Source organism: Cricetulus griseus, chromosome 2, assembly GCF_003668045.3.
Source record: "Cricetulus griseus strain 17A/GY chromosome 2, alternate assembly CriGri-PICRH-1.0, whole genome shotgun sequence".
Lineage (NCBI taxonomy): Eukaryota > Metazoa > Chordata > Mammalia > Rodentia > Cricetidae > Cricetulus > Cricetulus griseus.
The window spans coordinates 265,969,508-265,992,398 of NC_048595.1; positions in this window are offsets into that span (position 1 = coordinate 265,969,508).

Genomic DNA, 22,891 nt, shown 5'->3' on the forward strand with positions numbered 1-22,891 from the left:
GGACGCCTACTCTTACTCTTCCTACTCCATCTTTCTCTCTCTCTCTCTTCCTTCTTTTCTTTCTCACTAGGGCCCAGGATTGAACACAGAGCATTGCATAAACCAGGCAAATGCTCAACCGCTAAGCTGTATTGCCTGTCCTTAGCTGTTTTTTTGTTTGTTTTTAAAGAAACAGTCTTTTCAGATAGGATGAAGCAAATGTAGGAGTTGGTGCCAGCCCGGAATGGTGGTACACACCTGCTGTAGCTCTAACTCAGGAGGTTGGTCCTGAACTTACTGTGTAGCCTAGTCTTAAACTAATTTTTAAAATGATTTATTTATTTTATATGTGTGAGTATTTTACCTGCATGTGAATAATACTTGCCTGATGCCAAAATGGTCATAAGAAGGCATTGGATGTCCTGGATGGTTTTGGGTTACCATGTGGTTGCTAGGAAATGAACCTGGGTCCTCTGCAAGAGCAGAAAATGGTGTTTACCCCCGAGGGATCTCTCCAGGTCTCTGGCATTAAACTCTCAGCCTCCTAGGGGCTGGGATCACAGGCATGCACCATTCCTAGTTGCAGGGCTGGATCACAGGCGTGAGCCATTCCTAGTTGCATGCCAACTCTCACACTTTCTTCACTCATCAGCCTTGTGTTCTGGATAGAAAGGGAGAGGAATTTTCATACCTGCAGCTTTGTGCTGGTTGCTGGCATCCAGCAGTGTTAGGGGATGGTTTCTGCTTCTCCTAGTTTCCCTATAAAGACAGCTATCTGCTGAGGATCCTTCATAAAATTTATATGTGGGAAGACCCAAAATTTAAAAAAATCACATATAATTTGGGTGTGGTGGTGTGTGCCTGTGATCTCAGCAACTAAGGAAACTAAAGCAGGAGGATTATATGAATTTGAGCCCAGTCTGATTAATATAATCAGATACTGTCTCAATATGAAAATTGCAAATAGGTGCATCTGTATACATTCATGCATGAATATATAAACACAGCCACATAGGCTCCACTTCTTTTAAAAATATTGTCAGAAACACATACAGTGCTGTAAATGTTAGCAATTATTATTTCTAGATTCCTGGGTCATAATTTTTTTCTTGGAAGTTTCCTTCAAGATGTAAACTGAAACAGTTTCTAATTAATTTTTCTGTTAAATAAAGTCATCGGTTTTGCCTTTAAGGTTTTATTCCTAGAACTGGTTCTGCATATGAGTGCTGAAATTACCTTCCATACAAGAGACTGGGGACTCCCTCCAGTCTTCTTCTGGGATTGCCATTTCTTTCCTTTTTTTTTTTCTTTTAATTAGAAAAAAGATTATTTTACATGTCAATCTCAGGTCCCTATCCCTCCTCTCCGCCCATGTTCCTCCAACTAACACCGTCTTTCCTTTCTTTTCTGGCTTTTGGAGACAGGATCTCATGTAGTCAAGGTTATCCTCAAACACACTGAGTAGCCAAGGCGATGTATGTTCCTGCCTTGGTTTCATCAGTGCTGGAATTACTGGCATGGTCTCCTTTTTTCTTCTCTCCAGACACAAAGACACCAGAGAGGAGTAACAAGGGAACAGTAACTGAGGGATGTCCTCAGTCTGCCCTCATCCTGGCCATCTGAGGGATGTCCCCGGTCTGTTCTTATCCTGGCCATCAAGCTACTTCCTTTGATAAGGGTTTTCTTGTGAGGTCTTAGGCAGATTCAGTATAAAACATTTATCTCATCACACTTTTTAAGCTTCTGCTTAAAAAATAGAACATTTCATATAATTCCCCAGGAAAATCAGCCCTGTCAAATCTCATTACGAATTCATAAAGGTCACTGACTGTTCAAATGGGAGGGTATGGGCATCCAATGGCTGTTTCCAAAGTCATTTCTTAAGGGAGTTTGAGTCTGTGTCTTTCTCAGACTTGAACCAGTTAAATGTAATCCTGCGGAGATAAATTTGTTTTTAAATAAATTAAAAAAGCTCTTGACAAAATGTTCCACTCTTACTCCTTACTCAGTGCCTGTATTTTTCTCTTTTCTCTTAGGGCTGGGAAGGAAGGGATTTTAGTTGCACACTGCAGGCAAATGCATTACTTGCTTTCATGTGGACGGAGCACTCACTCTTGTTATGATAACATTAATAACACTTTTCATGTACTACTACATTTTGGTTAACATGTAGTCCTAATTGAGGAAAAACAAAACAAAACACTAAAACTCATCTTTGAAATAAACAAGACCAGTGTGGCTAATCAGATTTGGAAGTGGGGCTAATGGAGTGGTAATCACATTGATTAGCTGTTAACCAGCTGATGGGAAAACCATGTCATGAAGTAACAAGGAAGAATCTGCACAGATGTCCTTTTGAATTTGTTCTTCGTCTTCATTTCCTACGTGGCCTGTTACCTCATCTCAAAGCACAGATCCAACCTATCTACCAGCTGACAATGTTTACCTTATTTTCTTAAATAAAGCCAGTGTTTTCAAGTAAGATACAAAGGGAGGAGGGGCTGTTCTTAACTGTTTGTTCATCAAAGTGAAGATAAGGCTTTTTGCAAAGGATATCCTCTTCCCAACAGCATCCCTGCACCGAGAAAGGCTGAGTGTGAGAAGTGAGTCGGGGAAGACTCCATGAAGTTACAGCAGCAATCACGTGGATATAAATCCACCCCCGCGCGCCCCCCCCACCCCCGCCACCATGGGCCCATGTGTTTGAACACTGAGTCCACAGCTAGTGGTGATGTTCTGGGAGGATGTGGGGTCTTTAGGTTTGGGGGGCCCACTGGTGGAAGTGGCTTGTGGGAGCAGGAGGCTGAGGTATGTTACAGCCCAGCCCTACTTCTCTCTGCTTCCTGGTCCTTGGAGATCTGAGCAAGCCCTCCCCGCTTCTCCCACCTGCTGCGAGCTGTTCTTCCTGCCTTGCTTCCCCATCACGCTGGCCTCTGCCCTCAAATCATGAGCCAAAATAAAACCTTCCCCCTTCAGTTGTTTCTTGTATTTGGTCACAACAGTGAGAAAAGTCACCCATATGTCTTCTGAAAACCCAATGACTTCTCAATTCCTGGAATGTGTGTTCAGTGTCATCAATGTGATGGCCATGTGCTCACTGCCTCTGTCTTTGTACCAAAACAGGTTGTTGAAGTAGCAGGCTGTAGCCTCGGATTCAAGTTTTAAAAGGATGCCAAGGAGGAAGAACTGAGAAGCTGAACTTTATACAAATTAATTTTTTCTGTTCTGAGAAAAGATGGTGTCAAGTGGATAAGACAGGCCACAGATAGCAGAAAACATTTATAACTCAAGCTTGTGGTGTCCGTATCCAAGATGCAAGAAACCTAAACCTAAACAGCCAGAAAACAATGACTTCATTAAAACTGGAGCTAAGATCTTAGCTTAGAGCTAAGATCCACCAAAGAAGATGGGTGAGTGACAAATGGGAAGCTGCTCAGAGCCTGGGCATGGCAGTGTGTACCTGTACAATCTCAGGACTTGGGGGGGCAGAGGTATGTGGGGGTTATACAATGTTCACAAGGCTATCCTGGCCCACATAGCAAGTTCTAGTCTAACCAGGGCTGCAATGTGAATCTCAGCTTTATTAAAAAAGAAACGGAAGGAGGAAGAGGAGAAGGAAAGAAAGGAAAAAGTAAAAAGGAAGAAAGTCAGGTGTGGTGGCACATACCTTTAATTCCAACATGGTCTGCTCTACATAGTGATCTTCAGAACAGCCAGAGATACCCTGTGATATATAGTGAGACCCTGTCTCAAACACCCACCCCCCCAAAAAGAAAGTTCAATAGTATGTGTTCTGTGAGACACTACTACACACCTCCTAGGATAGCCAAAATCTAAACCACAGGTGTGACGTGGCAGAAACTCACATTCAGTGCTAATAGAAATGCAAATGGTGCAGCCACTTTAGAAGACAGCTTGGCATTTTCTTAAAGAGTAAACATTATCTTACTTGTTTACCAGAAAGAATCAAAAACATACATCTGCAACAAAATCCCCAACCTATATGTTCACAGCGGCTTCATTCATAATTGCCGAATTGGAAAATAACCGGAGGTGTCTCAGCAGGTGAACTGATAAATAAACTGTGGCACATTAGACAGTGGGTGCTAAAAGATGCTAAAGGGAGGCGATTGTCACCCAGGAAGAGGCATGAAGGAAACTGCAATTCTCATTACTAAGTCTCAGAAACCAATCTGAAAAGGTTACACCCATTCCAACAATCTGACACCCTGGGAAAGACTATAAATGGAAGTAGTAAAAACAAAACCCCAAATAAATGGTTGTCAGGGGTTATGTGAGAGGAATGGAAGAAGAAATAGGAAGAGAATAAATGTTTTTTTTCTGGCAGTGAAACTATTCTGTACAGTGTTGCAATGCTAGGTAAGTTCCATTGTATATTTGGCAAATAGGACAGGGTGTGACCTTTAAGATAAACTACTGTTAACGTAGGTAATGATCTGGTAATGATGTGTCATTGTGGTTTGTCAGCTGCACACTGAGGAGGGATATTGAAAATGGTGGGGGTTAGGCATATTCAGGGGTCAGGTAGCAGATGGGACAAACAGACAAGAAAACCAAAGGATACGGAGACAGCAGGGGTTGGGTAAGAAAGCCATTTAAGATATTTGTGCTCAACATTTGGGTATAGGATTTGAGGCTAAAGATATGGAGGCAGGAGGCAGGGATGAGAGATAAGCTCAGATAAGAAGTAGGGTTGTCAAGGAAGCATAAGCATAGGAAAGCTTAATCCAATGTGAAAAATTCAGATGCTGAAGACACCCAAAGGTGCTCGTGTTGTGACTGCTGATGTTACTTTAATTGGAGTCCTGGAGAAAGGGGTAGTTAAATTATATGGGGTCAGACAATTTCTTTCTGCCTCCCCCCCACACCTTCCCAGCATGTGGAAAAAAATGCTGGGAATTTTGAAGAGGTTTACTGCATTGAAGATAACATCAGTGTGCATTAACTGGGCAGTGGGGTCTGGGAGGATGCTCGCTGGCACAGTCACTGACATCTCATGCAGAGATTTATTCTGTAAAGTGGCCTTGTGGTCCATGCTGTGCATTTCTTATTGAAACACCTGCCAAACCCGAGCTTCTCCGGTGTCCTGGCAGGAGACATTTTTCCACCAGCAGAGCTTGGATGCCCCCAGTCCCTTATTGCACTCTAGGCTCTTACTTGCTGGGAGCTCGCTTTTCCGTTCTCCTCCTGGGTGAGTGTGCTCAAGGGCAACAAGGTGAACGGGATTCTCTAATGTGAAAGTACTTCATTTTCTAGAGTTTGGTTCAAGATGAAGACAGACACTCAGCAAAGGTGTAGGGGACAGGAGCTCTGAGCTGATTGGGAACTCTCACCTTTCAGCCTACCACTCCTATTTACCCCACTAGAATAATCTTTAAAAAAAAAGTACTCAATTTTTAATTATGTGTCTGGGTATCAGCAAGTGCCATGCGAGTGCAGTGCCAGGGGAAACCAGAAGAGGGCGCTGAATCCTATAGAGCTGGAGTTACTGGAGGTTGTAAGCTGCCCTGTGTGGGTGCTGAGAATGAAGTCAGATCCTCTACAAGAGAAGAACCTCAGGTACCGTGCAGAATTCTCTCTCCTGTCACAGAACTGTCTTTTTACCTCTCTCCTGGCTTCTCACTCCTGCTGCAATCTAAATGGCAGGTCAGCAAAGAGACTATTTAAAAAGTGTGATGGCCATTCTTGGTTGTCAACTTCACTACATCTGGAGTTAAGTGGAAGCCCAGTGGCTGGGCACCCCTTTGGGGGATTTTTAGTTAATTGTATTATTTGAGGTCGGGAGACAGCCTTAATCTGGGCCACTCCGTCTCACCTCAGCCTATATAAAGGACTGGGAAGAAAGAGACTTCTCCTTTCACCTGCTTGTCCTCATTCTCACTAGAAGTTTTCCTAGCCTACTGTGCAGGCGTTCCTTCGCTGGCATTGCAGTCTGTTATGAACATGGTTGAACATATGTCCTTGTTATATGAATGTGCTTCTTTTGGGTATATGCCTAGGAGTGGAATTGCTGGATCTTGTGGTAGACTCATTCCCATTTTCTTGAGGAGTCACCATACTGATTTCCACAGTGGCTGTACAAGTTGGCACTCCCACCAGCAGTGGAGGAGTGTTCCTCTTTCTCCGAATCCTCTCCAGCATAAACTGTCATTGGTGTTATTGATTTTAGTTAGCCATTCTGACAGGAGTAAGATGGTATCTCAGAGTTGTTTTGATTTGCAGTTCCCTGATGACTAAGGATGTTGAACACTTTCTCATGTGTCTTTCAGCCATTTTAGATTCCTCTATTGAGAATTGTCTATTTAGTTCTGTACCCCACTTTTTAATTTTACACATGTGTTTTGATCCTATTCTACTCCACTTCTCTGTCTAACTTCTATTCTAACTTCTCTGTCTAACCCAGGTCACCTGACTCCTCTAACTTCCCAACTTCAGGTCCTATTTTAAAAATAACCCATAAAGTGCAATATGTGTGACCCACATAAGAATGGGTGTGGAGTCATCCTCAATGCAATTGTTTAAATGGTATGTTTTAAGGGTTAAAAGGAGTAAATTGATATTATTATGTTATGTTCAGATCTTGTTATGATCAAAGACCAACAAGGAGACTGAGTCTCATGTGTCAAAGCAAAGAGCCTTTATTTAAGCTTAAACTTGGACAATCTGTCTGTCCGATGCAGGGGTTGAGAGCAGAGAGAGAGCCCAGCCCAGGTGGGGTAGGGTTTTTGTCATAGTAGAGGTTGGAGAGGTAGGGAGTGGGGGGGTAGGGGTGGCAGTTATTCAGTAAGACAGGTTGTGTGATGTGACTAAACATTTGGTTAAAGCATGTGTTGCTGCCTTCTAACTTCAGCAAAATCAATTCCAGAAGCATCTCAAACAAGTATGAGAGAGCAAAAACAAATGCTAGAAATAAACATGAAATAATTTAAAATTCAATCTGTTAGATCTAGATCTCCTAAGGCCATCTAAGCACAAGTGTGAGTGAGTGCATGTGTATGCATGTGTGTGTGTGGTTGATGTGTGTGTGTTCAGATTTGGTATGTGTGTGCGGGTTGGTGTGTGTGTGTGTGTGTGTGTGTGTGTGTGTGTGTGTGTGTGTGATGTGTGTGTTCAGGGTTGGTATGTGTGGGGGGGTTGATTTGTCTGTGTGTGGTTGATGTGGGGGTGTTGAAAAGTGTGTGGGGATTGATAAGTATATGTGTATATGGTTGATGTGTGTGTGTGTGTGTGTGTGTGTGTGTGTTTGTATGGTTGATGTGTGTGGGGGAGGTTGATATGTGTGTGTGTATTTTGAGACAGAGTCTCACCATGTAGCTCTGGCTAGCCTGTAACTCACCATGTAGATCAGGCTGGCTTTAAACTCACAGAGATCTACCTGTCTCTGTGGTCTTAGTACTGGGACTAAAGGCATTCATCACCATGCCCAGCTCTAGATATGCTTTCTGATGTTTTACAATTCAGTTAGAAAGGACTTACAACTCATAGGAATATAGGGGCATGGCACAGGACAACTGGAGAGGCCAGGAAAAGAAAGACAAACAATTGAAAGCATAGAGAAAATGACAAAAGCAAGAGTAATTAAATGTGAATTGGAACTTCAGGACATTTTTAGCCTGTTTATGCCAAAGATTATAGACTTTTAATTCTATTTATCTAATTTTCGAGACAGGGTTTCTCTGTGTAGCTTTGGAGCCTGTCCAGGAACTCACTTTGTAGACCAGGCTGGCCTCAAACTCACAGAGATCTGCCTGCCTCTGCCTCCCTAGTGTTGGGATCAAAGGTGTGCACCATCACCGCCTGGCCAACTTTTATTCTTATTTAAACAGTGCACCAGGGCCTATTACATGCTACAGGAGCTCATGTTCCCCCAGTCCATACAGACATGTCAGCAGTGCTGCAGGAACAGACACGCTGAGCACAGGACCTCAGAACCACGAAAGTCTGCGCAGCCTGGTTTGTGGCTTGCAACAAACAAGCAAACAGAGTGATTACCTAGGTGTTCTTCGGGGGAGACCAATTAAGTGGGTGGTGGATGGATCAGCAGTGAGAGGACCTCCGAGGCTGTGGTGATGGAAACAGGTGACAGCAGGCATCTTCCCCAGGAGGGCTTGTGGGACACAGACCAGATCATGCATATCTAGGGAAGAAACCCAGGAAGATGGAAACTCTGCTTTGGGGGTTCTAGAGTGAGGACCTGGATGTCCAGGGTAGCAAGGACAGATCCCTTCACTTTGTGCTCAGAATTCCTGTGGTGACAGTCTCTACTGTGGTGGAATTAAGAGCTGGAGTCTCTGGGGGGTGAGATTAAGTCAAAAGGCTTTCAGCTCTATGGCCACCTCTCTAGAAGGCTTACCATGCTTGCCAAAGTCGCCCCGAGGTCATTATTCTGTATTCATTTTCTTCAAAGTGTTTATAGCTTTGAAGCTCAGAACATTTGTTCCCTCATTTTGGTTTACTTTATAGCTTTACTTGAGTGTGGGTCTCCTAGAACAAAGCCTTGTTAGTTGGTTTATCCCTCCTGGCATTATAGGATGCATGTGTGTTTCACTGAAACAAAGGCTTTAAAGAATTATCCCCTTTTATAAAATTAATATTAATAACAGGGACTGTAAGGCTGTAATACACAAAAGAGTGTGGAGCATCTGGACCATGCTGTTGACAGCTGTGGCCTGTGAGAAGGGAACACAGGACACCTTGTGTTCTGCTGTTTACATTTCTGCAGTATTTGAGTTTCATATAGTGAATGTTTATTTTTTTCACATTTATTTTAATAAGGAATACAGCTAGCACTGGGGAGGGCAGGTCTGGTTCTGTGACAGAGCATTCTCCTAGCATGGGTCCTGATTTGCTCTCCAGCACCACACAACAAATACCACCCAGCTAATTACATGGAGTGAGCGGGGCTTGAGGAGAATGGCATCTGCATCTTCCAGTCTTTTTGTCACTAACCATGGTGGTTGTCCAGTGTGTCAGCTGTGACTTCTGCAGCCAAGCAATTAACTCCTAAGTCATATTTAAATAAATCTGAAATGAAAAATGGATATTTAAATGATTGATTCAGTTATTGTAACAGTTTTTAAGTATGTTTGGAACAACTTGGAAATGAGAATCTATTTTTTCCAGTATAAAACACACAACCTCTGTGCTCAGATCGAGTGTTTAGCAAAACATATCATACCCAAACTTAGTATTCTGGAAAATCTAGATCAAAGGATTAGTTAAGAAAATAATTAGCTATTGACTGCTGTGCTGGCTAGTTTTATGTCAACTTTATACAAGTTAGAGTTATCTGAAAGGAGGTACCTCAGTTGAGAAAATGATTTCACAAGATGCAGCTGTAAGACATTTTCTTAGTTGGTGATTGGTGGAGGAAGGCCCATGAGCTTCCATGTGAGTGCTGGGAGTTGAACCTAGGTCCTCTGGAAGAACAGTCAGTCCTCTTAACTGCTGAGCCATCTCTTCAGCCCAAATTAGAAATAATCTTATTTTACATATCAATCCCTGTTCCCTCTCCCTCCCATCCTCCCATGTCCCCAACAATCCCCCCAGCCCATGCCCCTTCTGCTCCCCCGGGAGGGTGAGGCCTTCCATGGGGATCATCAAAGTCTGTCAGGTCATTTGGGGCAGGGCCTCCCACACATGTCTAGGCTGAGAGCATCCCTCCATGGGGAATGGGCTCACAAAGTCCATTCCTGTACTAGGGATAAATACTGTTCCATTACTAGAGGCTCCATAGACTGCCCAGGCCTCCTAACTGACACCCACATTTAGTGGGGGCCTGGTTTCGTCCTATGCTGGTTTCCCAGCTGTCAGTCTGGGGTCCATGAGCTCCCCCTTGTTCAGGTCAGCTGTTTCTGTGGGTCTCTCCAGCCTGGTCTTGACCCCTTTGCTCATCACTCCTCCTTCTCTACAGCTGGATTCCAGGAGTTTGGCTTAGTACTTAGCTGTGGGTCTCTGCTTCTGCTTTCATCAGCTACTGGATGAAGGTTCTAGGATAGCATATAAGTTAGTCATCAATCTCATTATAGGGGAAGGGCATTTAACGTGGCCTCTCCACTATTGCTTAGATTGTTAGTTGGTGTCATCCTTATATATCTGTGGACATTTCCCTACTACCAGATTTCTCTTTAAACCTATAATGGCTCCTTCTGTTATCTCTTTTCTTGCTCTCCTTCTCCATTCTTCCCCCGACTCAATCTACCTGCTCCCACATGTCCTCCTCCCCACTCCTCTCTTCTCTTTCTCCTAACTCCCCACCCCACCTCGTGCTCCCAATTTGCTCAGGAGATCTTGTCCCTTTTTCCTTCTCTGGGAGACCATGTATAAGACAATTGTGTTTTATTAAACATATGTTGAAATGATAGTATTTTGGGTATACAGTATTCAGTTAATGTATACAATGATTATTAATTTCATCTATTTGTGAAGATGAGGCTACTAGAAAATTGTTAAATTGCACAGATGATTCAAATTGTATTTCTGTTGGATCATGAGGTGGAGAAAGCTGGAAGAGGGAGGAGGCTTGAGATAGGGAGCAGGAGGTGACCTGGGGACCTTCAAGGGTTGGGCTGGCTGCCCACAAAACCTCCATTATCGCAGGCTGAGGGGATTTATGTGGAGCATGGAGTTGACCCGCCAGATAGAATTATGGAGTGTGAGTGGCAAGGGCTACTCTTCTTGAGCTCCAACCCCTCCAGCCAGGCCATGCGTCTGCCTTCCTTGTCTTGTACTCTTCTACCTGGTTGCCAATACCTGTGTTTCTTGGGCTTCACACACTGCCCCTCTCAGACAGCATTGGCTCCCCAAGGCTCCTTCTAGATGGCCCACACTCAGGTGTTTTTGATACAGAATATTCTAGAAGCAAGAGGAGGGAGGACCCACTCATGAGAAGTGGCTGCAGGAAGGTACCATGTGCACGTTGCTCTTGGGGGGGACAAGGGAGTGACGGCTTCTTCAAAGCAGTCACTTGGCTCCAATGTCCCTTAAAGTTCTTCAAAATTATTGCTGGCCCTAGAGAGTTTTAGTGTATATAGGCTATATTTATTGATATCTACCATTAAAAATCAAAAAACCGAGACAATCAGAAAACAACGTATTCCAGCATTCATGAGTACCGTGATGACATCATGTGCAGAACTCCAGTATGCACTAGTGAGAGATTCAAAGTCAAAATAAGGGCTGGGGAGACAGCCAATCAGTAACACGCTTGCTATGTAAGTACCAGTGTGGGGACACACCTGAGTGTGTGTCCCCAGAGCTCATGTCAAAGATGAATGCAGCAGTGTGTGCCTGGAGAGATCCTGGGGGCTTGTATGACCAGCCAGACTATCTGAATAGGTGAGTTCCAGACTAGTGAGAGATCCTGTCTCAAATAAATAAATAAATAAATAAAATGGATGCCTGGTGGTGGTGGCATACACCTTTAACCCCAGCACTCAGAAGGTGGATCTCTGTTAGTTCAAGGCCTGGTCTACATAGAGAATTCTAGGACAGCCAGGATTGTTACAAAGAAACTCTGTCTCAAAAAAACCAAAACAGAAAATAAAATAAAATAAAAGTGGAGAGGGGCCTGGAGAGGTGGCTCAGAGGTTAAAAGCACTGGTTACTCTTTCAGAAGACCCAGGTTCAATCCCCAGCACCCACATGTTGCCTCACAACTGTCTATAACTCCAGTTCCAGGGGATCTGATGCCCTCTTTTGGTCTCTCCTGGCACTAGTTACACACCTGGTGTATTGATACACATGTGGGCACAACACTCACCTATGTAAAGTGAGATTAAAATAAAAAAAAAATGAGGTGGTAAGCAATACAGGAAGACATCTGACGTTGCCTCAGCACACATATACCCCTCCCCCACACACACACAGTGAAATGAACAGCGGGGCAAAGTGGCACAACCTGTAATCCAAGTGTTCTGGAAGCTAGGGCAGTTGGATCATGAGTTCAAGGCCAGCCTGTGCTTCGTATGGAGAACTTTTCTCAAGAAAACAAAAGAAGAATGAGCACACAGAAAAATGTGATAGTCTTGTGAAGGAGACCTATCTCATGCATCCCCCTTGGTAGGGCTGGAAGCCACACAGGGCTCCTGATGCCGTCCCAATGCCTTCTTTGAAACAGTGTGCCCTAGCGAAATGCTAGAGCCTGGCGATTTCTCTTCCCCACTGACCCACCCTTTGCCCCACCTGCCTCTATCTGAGCTTCCAAGCCAGCATTTGAATGAACAGCATTGGAATGCGGTCTCACCCCAGTGCCTCTTTTCTTCACCCTGAGGGAAGGCATGTGACTCATGACTGAGGCCCACAGTTCTGGTCCCTCCTCAGGTCAGATACTAATGTGTTTGTGGGGGCTGCTTCAGAGCTCAGGAAGGGGTTTGGATCATTCTGAGAGACTCATTCTCATATAGACTAGGGAAGGCATTCCCAAGGGTTAATAGGACTCAGAGCACTGCCCACAAGGGCTCACAGGGGTTGGGGGTGACTGCAGGCCAGCAAGCTCCTGTGCCTGGCTAAATCTTACTCTGGGCACTTGGCACGCAGTAGGGAACTTGAGCCTCACAACATTCTGACCTGCATTTTGTAGATGAGGCACCTGGGGCTCAGGCACATTAGCTCAGATGTCCATGCCCACATAGCCTGTTAGCCTCACAGCTGCGCTTAGCTCTGCCTGCCGAAATGACCACTGCTTAAACAACTGTGCAATAACCACCCAGGAGCCCACACCTAAATGGCTCATTTAACTTTTACTTCTTTGCCTCACTATATTTGGGGAGGACACCTCCCCCCACCCCACCCCCAGAAATGGATCTGACAGAAAAATGTGATGGACCAGAAAATGGATACATGGTTTTATTTTAATCTTTAAAAATTATCTATCTATCTATCTATCTATCTATCTATCTATCTATCTATAGTGTGTGTGTGTGTGTGTGTGTGTGTGTGTGTGTGTGTACATGTATGTACATGTGTGTGCCTGTGCCATAGTATGCCTGTGGAGGTCATAGGGATACCTTGCAAGATTTGGCGTTCTTCCTGCCCCATTGGAACTCAGGTCCTCAGACTTGGCTGCAAGCTCCTTTATCCACTGAACCACCTCGCCAGCCCCCTTTATTTGAATTCTTTATGAGACTTTTGAAAGGATTCAGCACAGGACTCCCCAAGACCAAGTTCTCAGCACATGGGAGATTTACTTGTTCCAGAGGGAAAAGGGCAGGGAATAAGAGACAAAAACAGGAGACAAAGGATGAGGGACAAGGGGAAGGGAACAAGGGAGCCAGGGACAAGGATGTTTGTCCCCAGAGGGCCAAAGGACTGACTGTGGATAGAGAGGAGACAGACATGGTCTATAGCCAATGGCAGTTTATAAAGGGAAAAGGGGAAACCCCATGTTAGGATGAGGAGTTTAATTTTGATTGAGCAGATTAATTAGGGCTTTTGATTGCTGGACTTCAATACTTTGATAGCTGGACCTTGGTGGTCAGCCTCAGGAGGAGGAAGTGATCAAATAAGACGATAGGCCTTGGGGGCTGGCTTTCGGAATGTAATCTAGTGGTTTTGAGTAAGGAGGAGCGGGAAAGGGCAAACCCATCTGTACCATGTTTACCATACTCCAGCCTGTTAGAGCTCTTCAGCTTTACTCTCTATGCAAAATTCATCCTGAAAGGCCCGCTGCCTCTCTGTCCCCCCCCCCCCGCCTATGCCGATGCTGGGTGTTCTCTCTGGAGCAGCCGGGATGGGCTGAAAAGAGCAGTTGACCTAGGGCAGCGCGTCGGGGACTGAGCAGGGCAGAGCCAGGATACCGCCAGGGGCTGGAGAGTGCAGCGCGGGCGAGCTGCCGCAGAGCCGCCCTGCTTCCCCTTTATCCCGCTGTCCCTGCCCCCGCCCCCGCCGGCCTCCACGCCCCCGGCTGCCGTTTTCCCTCCCAAGCCGGTTCACCCAGGCGGGGCTGCCCTGGCACCGCGCCCCGGGGCTGGGGCCGAGCGGGAAAAGGGCACCCCTCGCCCCCACGCCCCCCCCCGTTGGGGAACCTTCGTCCCAAGGTCAGCCACCTGGGCGCGGAGGGAGGAATCAAGTCTGTTGTACCAGACACCAGACCTTGAGAATATGCTGATCTGGAATGGCTCTGTGCCTCATTTGAACCATCAAATAGAATCCCTGCTCCTAGCTTGCGCCTTTTTCCCTATATAAGGACCCCTTTCCCTTGGCTCGGCGCGCTTGGCCTCAGAAAAGCTAAGTCGCCCCGGGTACCCGCGTCTCCAATAAAGCCTCTTGTTTTTACATCCAGTTCGTGGCCTCGCTGATTCCTGGGTGTGGGTCTCCCTCTACAAAAGTATCCCTTCGGGGGTCTTTCAATCCAACCCATGTTACCATTCCCACGGTTCCTGGGTGTGACCAGACCTGTTAAGTGTACCATCTTTCTGTGTTTCTGACTCTGTCTTGGCCCTAACCTGCAGTGTGATCCCTGCAAGCCATCGGCTCTCTCAAGTTTCCTCAGTAAAAATGTTTGGACAATGTTTGTTTGTTTGTTTGTTTGTTTTTTCCTTTTTTCTGTTTAACTGCACGCCCTGCCCCCTGCCCCAAAGAACCCCCCCCCCAATGATTCCAGATTCATGCTAAGCAGAAGTGAAGCTCTGCCTTGAGTTTTTGCACCCCTTCCCCACCCAGCATGAATCCCCTCCCCCACATCTATCTTCTCTGGGTTAGATCATTGCATTGGTTACCTTTCTCCATGCTGTGACAAAACACCTGCGCAGAGAGAGAGAGAGAGAGAGAGAGAGAGAGAGAGAGAGAGAGAGAGAGAGAGACACGCAGGGGGAGGGAGGGAGGGAGGGAGGGAGGGAAGGAGGGAGGGAGGGAGGGGTTTGTTTTCTTGGTCAGGAGATACAGCCCATCATGGCCGGCAGGCTCGGTGTCAGGAGGCGGCTTTTTTTCCCCAGATCTGGAAGCAGAGACAGCTCAGTGTTGGTTCACATTCTTCTTCTCTGATTTATTCAGTCTAGGGCTCCTGCCCCTGGCATGGGGCTGTCCACATTCAGGGTGGGTTGATCCTCTCTGGAAACACCACATAGTTATACCCAAAGGTATGTCTCAATAATGCCCTAAACTCTTCTTAATCCCATCAAGCTGAAAATGTAAAGAACTATCCATCACATGGTATCTGTGGCTGTGGTCCACCTGCTGGACTCTTGTTCAGGGAACTAAAACTTGCAGCTCACCTGGCAATGATGGGAGTGGCTTGGCACAGAACAGAGGATGGGCTCATTTCAGAGGGTTGAGGAAGAGGAGTGTTCTGGGCAGTGTGAGGGGGCAGGCTAGGGGTAGGAAGTCCAGGCTCCACTTGAGAGTTGAAGCAGAACTGCCAAAAGAGTTCTAGAGAGATGGAGGGGCCCAGGGCAAGAGAGTGCTGTGATGTAACAGGGCTTAGGGGACTGTCTGGGGCTGCCTTTGAGCAGCCTCCTCTCTTTCAAGTGGGTGGGTACTTGTTCTTAGTTATCAGATCCCTCTGGCTCATTCAGTCAGGGCTTTCTAGTCCTCAGGGAATCCTCTAAAGGGCAGAGCAGCGCCTGGTACCTGTGAAACACGACTATGTGCTCACTAGTGTGCCTTCCGGCCTCCGTTTCCTCTCCCGGAAAACCAAACCTTAATGACCTATCTGGCCACACTACTTTGAATAATAAATGTTGCCACGGAAGCCCTCAGTGCTGGGAGCCTGCTTTGGAGTTGTCCTCTTAAAAGGAATGCATCTTATCTCTTACCTCAGGAGCCTTGGGAAAGTTTCCATGGGAGCCTTATGTTGTTGAGAAGGAAAACTTCAGATTCATCTCCCATGAGCTATGGAAACAGTTTCATTTCTCCTGTATTGAAATAAAGTTATTACACCTTTCCCTGACAGAGCAAACCAAAAATATTGACCTGTGTGTGTGTGTGTGAGAGAGAGAGAGAGACAGAGAGAGAGACAGAGACAGAGACAGAGAGACAGAGAGACAGCATGATCACCTGTGTGTGTGGCTGTGTCCTTGTGCCTGTGTGTACTTGTGTGTAGGACAGAATTTTACATTGGTGATATTAGCACTTTCTTTCTTTCTTCTTTTTCTTTCTTCTCTTCTTCCTCTTCTTCTTCTTCTCCTCCTCCTCCTCCTCCTCTTCTTCCTCCTCCTCCTCCTCCCCCTTCTTTTTTGTTTGTTTTTTCAAGTCAGGGTTTCTCTGTGGCTTTGGAGCCTGTCCTGGAACTAGCTCTTGTAGACCAGGCTGGTCTTGAACTCACATAGATCTGCCTGCCTCTGCCTCCCAAGTGCTGGGATTAAAGGTGTGTGCCACCACCATCCGGTTCTTTCTAATTTTTTAAACCTCTCATTAAACCTCTTCCAGCTCCCTCTTTGGGCCAGATGGGACCCACTTGTCTCTGCTCCATCCGTGCTGAGCTCACAGTGCTGACACCTGACCTTTTCTGAGGGCACTAGGGTCTCCTTCATGCTTGTGCGGTAAGCTTTACCCACCAAGCCACTCCCAGTCCTAACAATTATTGCTTCATTTTTCTTGTGATGATTATTTTTTGGACAGACCTGGACAGGGCTGTCGTGCAATCTTTCCCTTCATGTTTGGTTCCCACAGTACATACATGGACAAGGTTATTTCTCTGAAAAAATATCTCAGGGCTTTTTTCTGCTTTCCCAAGGGCTTCAGCTCAGCCGTTTGATATGCAAATGAGTTTTTTGAAGCCCCTATCACCATCACCCTCAGCATTCTGTTCTAGTTGTTAACTCGGTACTTTCCTTCTGCCTGAACTTCAATGCTTTCAGTCACTTCACAGAAAGTTCCTATCACCAAGAAGCACCTTCCTTTTGCATTTTTATACATATGATGATGCAAAACATTAAACAAGGAGTACATTTGCTTCTTTCCTTCCTTCCTTCCTTCCTTCCTTCCTTCCTTCCTTCCTTCCTTCCTTCCTTTCTTCTCTGATGACAGGGTCTATATAGCTCCACCTCCTGAGTGCTGGGATTTGAGTCTAGCTTAAAAATTGTTTTCATTGGCTATAGCTGGTCATGACTTCAGGGATGCTGGCTAGCATAAATGGGTGGGAGGGTGGCTGAGGAGGGGCTCACACAGGAAAGCAGTCTCTGCAGTGAATCTTTCTGTGAGCCGAGGTCTGTCTCTGGTGTGCTTTCTCTTAATGGAAATGTGTTCAAATGCAAAGGCCAAGGGAAAGCACCCAGACAGGAGCTTAGACTCGAAGAAAACAGCTTGTTCCTCTGCCCGCTAGTAGTGGTCTCAAGTGTCCAGCAGCAGAAGATCTGGAGACCCTTTGGTCTTAGTAATGTTGTGCTCAGATTCTGAACCCCCCAAATCACCAAGAGACCCGTTCCAATGCAAAAGCAAAGAGTCTTTTATCATTGTTTAAGGAGCTAACTGCATTAACTTGGGCCCTTCATCAGGGGTGGGGGGCGAGGATGGTGGGAGAAGGACCTGGAGAAACCTTGAAGCAGGGAACTTATTGGGCAGAGCAAGGGGAGTGTCTAAGGATATGCAACAGTCTCAGGATTGGTGCTCTTCTGGGCTTGAGCAGCCTGTCCTGTGTTGATTGGTCAACTGGTTGTTATGGCCTTTAGGCCCTCCCAGAGTGGTTGCTATGCTCTTGCACTTCACTGTTGTACTCAGAGATGCAAAGAACTTCCAGAGTCTTGCCAGCTAACTTCTGATTGGTTCCTTGCCATGAGGAGTGTATCTAACCTCCTAGTGACTGGTGCAAGCCCAGCAAGATCAGACATGTGTTTATTCAGAGGACTACATGTCTTTTCTGCAGCCTGTCATGGCTGCTAAAGCAGGGGCTGGTCCCTTCATTAAGTCAGCGTTCTATGAATTGTTAGTAACATGTGATGAGCTGGGAATGAGGTCAGAGGTCACTTACACCGTGTGTAGCTAACAGAAGGCATAGTCAGTTAGTCAAGGGCTTGCTTTACAAGCTCCAGTGTTGACCTAGAAAACCAAGTGTGGTGGCAAACCCTTGGGAGTGGATCCAGGAGGAGCCCTGGAGTTCACTAGCAAGTCAGCCTAACTAATCAGTGAGCCCAGGTCCTAGCGAAAGGCTGGTCTCAAAATCAATGTGCATTGCAGAGTCAAGTCCCAAGTTGACTTGTGGCCTCCATATGCATGTGCACCCCCACCTCCCAACATACACTCACATAGTCTGAGGGAAAATAAGAAGAAACTAGAATTGGTGGAATATTCTGGTAGCTGCTGCTTGGTCACTTGAGCATCTAGATAATCAAAAGGAAGTTCAGTGGTCACTGGCAACACACATGACCCTTTTGTTTTGGTCGTTTCTGCTTCCCAGTGCTTTCCAGTATTGTGGAAATGTAGGTGTAAAACCAGGGGGACGAGGAAACACTGTCCTTGTTGTTATTGCTTTGGCTCAGAAGTTAAGGTGGGGTCAGGTTAATTCCAGCCCAGAACTTGTGTGTGCTGTTGAAAGTTACCACATCTGTGTGGATGTCATTTCCTTAGCAATAGGAGCCTGTTCGAGGGACTGCTGTGCTGGACAGCTCTGAGTGCTGTGTGAGACCCGGGGTTCCTACAGGATGACACAGCTCTCTTCCAGGAAAAGTGCTACTACAGTAAAACAGAGCCTGGAGCTTGCAGGTCACCTAACACTGGGATCATCCTGATGTCACTTGAGCCAGGGGGGTAATTTACAGATGCCAAAGAAGCTGGAGAGCCACAGGAGGTGGGAGTGGGGGTGGTAATACCAGGATTCTGGGCTCTGTGTTCCTGCAGGAATGTTGTTTCTCCAGAAAGCCTTCTATCTCCATTGGTTATCTTCAAGGCTAAGCAAAAGACACCAGGAAATGTAGTATTCTGTGCTTGCCTAGCCTTTGCCAAACTCTTTGAAATGGCTTTGTTTGAGAGGAAGTTGTATTCAAATTTGTTCAACCTGCCAGTTTCGCTGAAGTCTCCTGCCTAGGAGGGATCCTGAGGTGGGGAGGAGGATGTTGGGATAGGGGGAGAGCTACTTACCCTATAGTCTCTGGGTGAATGGGATATTTGTTTGCCACCTCTTTTTGAGAATTTTCACATTGACATGTGAGTTAGAGCTTTTGGAGGACAGAAAACTTAAACAATTCAGAAGAGAAGGAAAGAGAGAACTCTGAACATGTTACAGCTTTAAAAAATAACAGTAATTAACTTTTTTTTTTATTCTCTGTGGCTTTGGAGGCTTTCCTGGAACTAGCTCTTGTAGACAAGGCTGGCCTTAAATTCACAGAGATCCACCTGCCTCTGCCTCCCAAGTACTGCAATTAAAGGCGTGCGCCACCACCGCCCGGCTCCAGTAATTTACTTTTGTAGCGTGAAGGGTGGTGAGATAAACGATTCAAACACTGATTTCTCTCCTAACATAAACTGCATCCTTTGTGACTCCCTCCGGTTCACTTGTAATCCCATCTCAAATGATAGGAGCATCAGTTATGGGGCACCAAGGAAGACACTAGAAGAGGTGAAGGTATCAGGTTCAATCATCTTCCGGGCTCTTTGGAGGGGTAGATGTGGTACCAACCATGCTCTGTCACTTTCTGGCTGTATGACATTGAGTCACATTCTCTAAGCTTTAGGGTCATAATTTGTATTGCAGAATTAATAATGGAATCTTTATCAGTCAAGCCAAGCTAAGCTTGACTGAGATGCTTCCAACCAGTAATGCATAATGAGTGACTAATATTTTAAAGTTTATTATTTGTTTCAAGAAATAGGCACTTTCCCAGGGTCACATGGGAAGCAATGTCTACACTCAAGTCTCTCTCTCTCTCTCTCTCTCTCTCTCTCTCTCTCTCTCTCTCTCTCTCCTCCTCCTCCCTCCCTCCCCTCCTCCTCTCTCCTTCCCCTCTCCCTCCCTCTATCTCTCTCTCCCTCTCTCCCTCTTTCTCCTTCTCTCTTGTTTGGGACTTGCTATGATTTCACAAGTGGGATTGATAGGTGCCATGAACAACTGTGGCTCAGCCAGGTGGCTAGCAGTCATTATCTTGGTTAGTCTGGTGCTGCCTCTTTGGAAAAGTAAACAATAGGAAAATTACTCAAGTGGCATACAGTACCAAGCACGGCTTGTAAAGTGCCCCTTTCCTGTTGTGAATTGGAAAGAAACCTTTTTTTCTTGTATACTGTCACATTTTGCATTATCTGTAATCCCATGAGCTGGGCTGATGGTGCGCAACAGTGCCGAGGAGGGACAGGCACTGTGTTGTCCTTTTAGCTCAGAAGTGAAGACCAACCCTCTTCCTCAGTGTCCTCCCTTGCTGCCCAAACCCTGTGACCCAGGCCCCAGACCTGTTAGTCCCGCTCAGCAAGTAGAGGTGTGTGCTTCTGGCTTTCACCCTGGCTCTTATACTTCTAAGCCCACGTATCCAGCCTCCCTTTTGTCTTTGTTTCTCCTAAGCTTTGCTTTTGAAACTTTAATATGCACCCAAAGCGTCCCGGGATCTGGTTCTGATTCAGTAAGACCGGGTGGCCGGCTGAGGCTCTGAGTGTCAGTCATTCTCCTGGGCGATGCCAATGCAGCTGGTCTTCGGGCCACACCTATTACAAAATAAATTTAGTTCTTTTCCTTTCCCAGCAAGGCCGAGGATCCTGAAACTTTATTGTTCAAATAGAGATTTTAAAAAGAAAACAATAAATCAATAAACTTGGTTAGCCTTGAATTAACGATTTGTTGAAATGATCTGTTTAACCCCTTTTAGAGATAGCTGCCACGCCAGGGTTTTCCCTGAGCCCTCACCCTGTGCCTTCTCTGCTTCTGTTTATGTTATCTTAAGCCTAGTGCTTCATACACAGGGCTTTCAGAGGGCAGGGCCTCTAATCTAATAGTTCCAAAGTAACCAGCAGGCTGATGAAAATGAAACCTGGCAGAATGCTGTAGGATGAAGAGTTCATCTTCTGTCTGTGTCTCACCAGAAGCTCTGGCCTTGGAACTGGACAGACTAAGGTTTACTGACCATAAACTTTACATGGTCGCTTTTTAACCTTGGCGACAAGCTTCATTCACCACAGATAGCCTGGGATCTACTTAGGTTCCCTTTCTGGAAATTTCTGTGAGTCAGTGAACTTGGGCTACCTGCAGGTGACCAGGAACTTTAGCCCCACATTTTCCATATTGTCACTTCCTTCCCAGCAGATCTGAGCTGCAGCTGGCCTGTTTGTGTCAGTCAGACAGTAAAGTCGCCTCTGGGGAAAGAGTGGGACGTGCAGTTGTTTTGATGACATTTCCTTTTACCTGTATCCCTCCCTGTCACTCCAGCTGTGAACATTTGAAAAGACAACCAGAAGTCAGAGGACCCTCAGAGAGAATCGTGAAGTGTGGCTTTATGGACATTTCCCAGGTAGCATTCTCTATTGAGTCATGAAGCTTCCATCAGATATTTTTCTTATAGGGCTCTAAAGGGGGTCACTGTGCAGTCTGTGGTACATCCCACAGGGATGGAGGAGGAAGGCTGTGAGGAGCTAGCCATTGGTCTCTATGCCCTTAGCGTGAAGCTGGGAGCCATGACAACCATTTGACTTTGGAGACCCATCCATCAAGGGTCCATCCCTCCCAAAAGTCATGAGCACCCAAACAGACAGCTTCAGGGATAAGACAACTAACAAGGAATTCCCATCACCAAGCTCTACACATTGATTAAAATGTCTGTGTGTGCAGCCTGCCTGTTCCCACTTCTGCCTAACCTTCCTCCCGTTTCTGTACCTGGAAGCCTGTGCCCCTTAGAACATGCTGGAAGAAAAATATACTAGAATTATTGTTCTCCTGGAGTTCCTTTTCCACCTAGAAGCTTGTAATTGTTAGACCCCCGAAAACTCAAGTATCCGGGGTCTCAGGCCAGGTTCGCGGTCACCCCAATCACCAGGCGGATTCGAGAGCTTGCTGCAAACTGCACGAGGCTTTATTGTAATTTAACGAACTAACCCCATGTTAGCTCGGGTCTTTCACCCACCCGCCATGGCGGACAGCTAGAAAAGACGGCTCCTAAGGTCTCCCCAAAGATCTTATAGGGCAGCATAAGGGGAGTGTCTAGGGGTACGCACAGGCTCAGGATTGGTGTGCTTCCAGGCTTGGAGGGCTTGCCCTGTGTTGATTGGTCAACTGGTTGTTATGGCTCATAGGCCCTCCCAGGGTGGTTGCTATGCTCTCTACGTCATTGCTGTGCGCTTGTCCGTAAAGCACACCCAGAGCCATAAAGCATAGCGCCACCAGCTAACTTCTGATTGGTTCCTTGTCACGAGACAGGCATCTGACTTTCTGGTTTCTAGGACAAGGTCATAGAAGCACATGTTCGACCATTATGGCTGCCAAAAGGGAAGCCGGTTCCTTCAGTAATACTTTGATGTTGCCTTCGAGATCAAGGCCAGAACACTTCTGCCCATTCCAGGATGTTTTGTCCACTGTTGTTCCTGGGGCATCAATCTTATTTTCCAGGACTCCATACCGGGAACACTGTTGGCCTGCTTTCTCTCTCTCCTCCCCTCTGCCTGCTCTTCACATGTCTTCTCAAAAGAGCTCACCTTCCCCAATGCCCTTCATAGCTGTCTTTAATGTATCAATTAAATAATTTGTTTGTTGTCTGCCCCCTCAAAAGACATGGGTCGGCTGTCTATCAGAATGTCAGAGGCTGGGGGCTGGGCAGCAGAAACCTTCTGTGCTGGACAATTTTATGTCAACAGTGACACAAGCTAGAGTCTTCAGAGAGGACAAAAGCTCACCTGAGAAAATGCCTTCCAAAGATGGACTGTAGGCAAACCTGTAGGCCATTTTCTTAATTAGTGTTTGATGTGGGAGGGTCCGGCCCACTGGGGGTGGTGCCATCCCTGGGCTGGTGGTCCTGGGTTCTATAAGAAAGCAGGCTGAACAAGCCAT